Below are 6,000 nucleotides of genomic sequence, written 5' to 3'. Positions count from 1 at the left end.
TTACATGTTCACTAGCAAGCCTCAAAATGATCTTACTAGTGAATTAGTGGGCACATTTATGGCCTTACGTGTTCACTAGTAAGCGTCAAAATGATCTTACTAGTAAACTAGTGGGCACATTTATGGCCTTACATGTTCACTAGTAAGCCTCAAAATGATGTTACCAGTGAACTAGTGGGCATTTTGCGGCTTACATGTCAACTAGTAAGCCTCAAAATGATCTTACTATAGAACTAGTGGGCATTTTGTGGCTTACATGTCAACTAGTTAGCCTCAAAATGATCTTACTAGTGAACTAGTGGGCACATTTATGGCCTTACATGTTCACTTGTAAGCCTCAAAATGATCTTACTAGTGAACTAGTGGGCGTTTTGTGGCTTACATGTTCACGAGTAAGCGTCAAAATGATCTTACTAGTGAACTAGTGGGTGTTTTGCGGCTTACATCTTCACTCGTAAGCCTCAAAATGATCTTACTAGTGAACTAGTGGGCGTTTTGTGGCTTACATCTTCACTAGTAAGCCTCAGAATGATCTTACTAGAGAACTAGTGGGCATTTTGTGGCTTACATGTCAACTAGTAAGCCTCAAAATGATCTTACTAGTGAACTAGTGGGCACATTTATGGCCTTACATGTTCACTAGTAAGCGTCAAAATGATCTTACTAGTGAACTAGTGGGCACGTTTATGGCCTTAGATGTTCACTAGTAAGCGTGAAAATGATCTTACTAGTGAACTAGTGGGCGTTTTGCGGCTTACATGTCAACTAGTAAGCCTCAAAATGATCTTACGAGTGAACTAGTGGGCACATTTATGGCCTTACATGTTCACTAGTAAGCGTCAAAATGATCTTAAAAGTAAACTAGTGGGCTTTTTTTGGCTTACATCTTCACTCGTAAGCCTCAAAATGATCTTACTAGTGAACTAGTGGGCGTTTTGTGGCTTACATGTCAACTAGTAAGCCTCAAAATGATCTTACTAGTGAACTAGTGGGCACATTTATGGCCTTACATGTTCACTAGTAAGCCTCAAAATTATCTTACCAGTGAACTAGTGGGCATTTTGCGGCTTACATGTCAACTAGTAAGCCTCAAAATGATCTTACTAGTGAACTACTGGGCGTTGTGTGGCTTACATGTCAAATAGCAAGCCTCAAAATGATCTTACTAGTGAACTAGTGGGCACATTTATGGCCTTACATGTTCACTAGTAAGCGTCAAAATGATCTTAAAAGTAAACTAGTGGGCTTTTTTTGGCTTACATCTTCACTCGTAAGCCTCAAAATGATCTTACTAGTGAACTAGTGGGCGTTTTGTGGCTTACATGTCAACTAGTAAGCCTCAAAATGATCTTACTAGTGAACTAGTGGGCACATTTATGGCCTTACATGTTCACTAGTAAGCCTCAAAATTATCTTACCAGTGAACTAGTGGGCATTTTGCGGCTTACATGTCAACTAGTAAGCCTCAAAATGATCTTACTAGTGAACTAGTGGGCATTTTGTGGCTTACATGTCAACTAGTAAGCCTCAAAATGATCTTACTAGTGAACTAGTGGGCACATTTATGGCCTTACATGTTCACTAGTAAGCCTCAAAACGATCTTACTAGTGAACTAGTGGGCGTTTTGTGGCTTACATGTTCACGAGGAAGCGTCAAAATGATCTTACTAGTGAACTAGTGGGCGTTTTGCGGCTTGCATTTCAACTAGTAAGCCTCAAAATGATCTAACGAGTGAACTAGTGGGCGTTTTGCGGCTTACATGTCAACAAGTAAGCCTCAAAATGATCTTACTAATGAACTAGTGGGCGTTTTGTGGCTTACATGTTCACTAGTAAGTGTCAAAATGACCTTACTAGTGAACTAGTGAGCGTTTTGTGGCTTACATGTTCACTAGTAAGCGTCAAAATGACCTTACTAGTGAACTAGTGAGCGTTTTGTGGCTTACATGTTCACTAGTACGCGTCAAAATGACCTTACTAGTGAACTAGTGAGCGTTTTGTGGCTTACATGTTCACTAGTAAGCGTCAAAATGATCTTACTAGTGAACTAGTGGGCGTTTTGGGGCTTACATGTTCACTAGTAAGTGTCAAAATGACCTTACTCGTGAACTAGTGAGCGTTTTGTGGCTTAGATCTTACTAGTGAACTAGTGGGCACGTTTATGGCCTTAGATGTTCACTAGTAAGCGTGAAAATGATCTTACTAGTGACCTAGTGGGCGTTTTGCGGCTTACATGTCAACTAGTAAGCCTCAAAATGATCTTACGAGTGAGCTAGTGGGCGTTTTGCGGCTTACATGTTCACTACTAAGCGTCACAATGACCTTACTTGTGAACTACTGTGCGTTTTGTGGCTTACATGTTCACTAGTAAGCGTCAAAATAATCTTACTAGTGAACTAGTGGGCGTTTTGTGGCTTACATGTCAAATAGCAAGCCTCAAAATGATCTTACTAGTGAACTAATGGGCACATTTATGGCCTTACGTGTTCACTAGTAAGCGTCAAAATGATCTTACTAGTAAACTAGTGGGCGTTTTGTGGCTTACATCTTCACTCGTAAGCCTCAAAATGATCTTACTAGTGAACTAGTGGGCGTTTTGTGGCTTACATGTCAACTAGTAAGCCTCAAAATGATCTTACTAGTGAACTAGTGGGCACATTTATGGCCTTACATGTTCACTAGTAAGCCTCAAAATGATCTTACCAGTGAACTAGTGGGCATTTTGCGGCTTACATGTCAACTAGTAAGCCTCAAAATGATCTTACTAGTGAACTAGTGGGCATTTTGTGGCTTACATGTCAACTAGTAAGCCTCAAAATGATCTTACTAGTGAACTAGTGGGCACATTTATGGCCTTACATGTTCACTAGTAAGCCTCAAAACGATCTTACTAGTGAACTAGTGGGCGTTTTGTGGCTTACATGTTCACGAGTAAGCGTCAAGATGATCTTACTAGTGAACTAGTGGGCGTTTTGCGGCTTGCATGTCAACTAGTAAGGCTCAAAATGATCTAACGAGTGAACTAGTGGGCGTTTTGCGGCTTACATGTCAACAAGTAAGCCTCAAAATGATCTTACTAATGAACTAGTGGGCGTTTTGTGGCTTACATGTTCACTAGTAAGCGTCAAAATGACCTTACTAGTGAATTGGTGAGCGTTTTGTGGCTTAAATGTCAACTACTAAGCCTCAAAATGATCTTACTAGTGAACTAGTGGGCGTTTTGTGGCTTACATGTTCACTAGTAAGCCTAAAAATGATCTTACTAGTGAACTAGTGGGCACATTTATGGCCTTACGTGTTCACTCGTACGCGTCAAAATGATCTTACTTGTGAACTAGTGGGCGTTTTGCGGCTTGCATGTCAACTAGTAAGCCTCAAAATGATCTTACGAGTGAACTAGTGGGCGTTTTGCGGCTTACATGTCAACAAGTAAGCCTCAAAATGATCTTAGTAGTGAACTAGTGGGCGTTTTGTGGCTTACATGTTCACTAGTAAGTGTCAAAATGACCTTACTAGTTAACTAGTGAGTGTTTTGTGGCTTACATGTTCACTAGTAGGCGTCAAAATGATCTTACTAGTGAACTAGTGGGCGTTTTGTGGCTTACATCTTCACTAGTAAGCGTCAAAATGATCTTACTAGTGAACTAGTGGGCGTTTTGCGGCTTACATGTTCACTAGTAAGCGTCAAAATGATCTTACTAGTGAACTAGTGGGGACATTTATGACTTTGCATGTTCACTAGCAAGCCTCAAAATGATCTTACTAGTGAATTAGTGGGCACATTTATGGCCTTACGTGTTCACTAGTAAGCGTCAAAATGATCTTACTAGTAAACTAGTGGGCACATTTATGGCCTTACATGTTCACTAGTAAGCCTCAAAATGATGTTACCAGTGAACTAGTGGGCATTTTGCGGCTTACATGTCAACTAGTAAGCCTCAAAATGATCTTACTATAGAACTAGTGGGCATTTTGTGGCTTACATGTCAACTAGTTAGCCTCAAAATGATCTTACTAGTGAACTAGTGGGCACATTTATGGCCTTACATGTTCACTTGTAAGCCTCAAAATGATCTTACTAGTGAACTAGTGGGCGTTTTGTGGCTTACATGTTCACGAGTAAGCGTCAAAATGATCTTACTAGTGAACTAGTGGGTGTTTTGCGGCTTACATCTTCACTCGTAAGCCTCAAAATGATCTTACTAGTGAACTAGTGGGCGTTTTGTGGCTTACATCTTCACTAGTAAGCCTCAGAATGATCTTACTAGAGAACTAGTGGGCATTTTGTGGCTTACATGTCAACTAGTAAGCCTCAAAATGATCTTACTAGTGAACTAGTGGGCACATTTATGGCCTTACATGTTCACTAGTAAGCGTCAAAATGATCTTACTAGTGAACTAGTGGGCACGTTTATGGCCTTAGATGTTCACTAGTAAGCGTGAAAATGATCTTACTAGTGAACTAGTGGGCGTTTTGCGGCTTACATGTCAACTAGTAAGCCTCAAAATGATCTTACGAGTGAACTAGTGGGCACATTTATGGCCTTACATGTTCACTAGTAAGCGTCAAAATGATCTTAAAAGTAAACTAGTGGGCTTTTTTTGGCTTACATCTTCACTCGTAAGCCTCAAAATGATCTTACTAGTGAACTAGTGGGCGTTTTGTGGCTTACATGTCAACTAGTAAGCCTCAAAATGATCTTACTAGTGAACTAGTGGGCACATTTATGGCCTTACATGTTCACTAGTAAGCCTCAAAATTATCTTACCAGTGAACTAGTGGGCATTTTGCGGCTTACATGTCAACTAGTAAGCCTCAAAATGATCTTACTAGTGAACTACTGGGCGTTGTGTGGCTTACATGTCAAATAGCAAGCCTCAAAATGATCTTACTAGTGAACTAGTGGGCACATTTATGGCCTTACATGTTCACTAGTAAGCGTCAAAATGATCTTAAAAGTAAACTAGTGGGCTTTTTTTGGCTTACATCTTCACTCGTAAGCCTCAAAATGATCTTACTAGTGAACTAGTGGGCGTTTTGTGGCTTACATGTCAACTAGTAAGCCTCAAAATGATCTTACTAGTGAACTAGTGGGCACATTTATGGCCTTACATGTTCACTAGTAAGCCTCAAAATTATCTTACCAGTGAACTAGTGGGCATTTTGCGGCTTACATGTCAACTAGTAAGCCTCAAAATGATCTTACTAGTGAACTAGTGGGCATTTTGTGGCTTACATGTCAACTAGTAAGCCTCAAAATGATCTTACTAGTGAACTAGTGGGCACATTTATGGCCTTACATGTTCACTAGTAAGCCTCAAAACGATCTTACTAGTGAACTAGTGGGCGTTTTGTGGCTTACATGTTCACGAGGAAGCGTCAAAATGATCTTACTAGTGAACTAGTGGGCGTTTTGCGGCTTGCATTTCAACTAGTAAGCCTCAAAATGATCTAACGAGTGAACTAGTGGGCGTTTTGCGGCTTACATGTCAACAAGTAAGCCTCAAAATGATCTTACTAATGAACTAGTGGGCGTTTTGTGGCTTACATGTTCACTAGTAAGCGTCAAAATGACCTTACTAGTGAATTAGTGAGCGTTTTGTGGCTTACATGTCAACTACTAAGCCTCAAAATGATCTTACTAGTGAACTAGTGGGCGTTTTGTGGCTTACATGTTCACTAGTAAGCCTAAAAATGATCTTACTAGTGAACTAGTGGGCACATTTATGGCCTTACGTGTTCACTAGTACGCGTCAAAATGATCTTACTTGTGAACGAGTGGGCGTTTTGCGGCTTGCATGTCAACTAGTAAGCCTCAAAATGATCTTACGAGTGAACTAGTGGGCGTTTTGCGGCTTACATGTCAACAAGTAAGCCTCAAAATGATCTTAGTAGTGAACTAGTGCGCGTTTTGTGGCTTACATGTTCACTAGTAAGTGTCAAAATGACCTTACTAGTTAACTAGTGAGTGTTTTGTGGCTTACATGTTCACTAGTAGG

Source organism: Hippocampus zosterae, chromosome 11 (assembly GCF_025434085.1).
Source record: "Hippocampus zosterae strain Florida chromosome 11, ASM2543408v3, whole genome shotgun sequence".
Taxonomy (NCBI): Eukaryota; Metazoa; Chordata; class Actinopteri; order Syngnathiformes; family Syngnathidae; genus Hippocampus; species Hippocampus zosterae.
Note: the sequence above shows the minus strand (reverse complement) of the source record.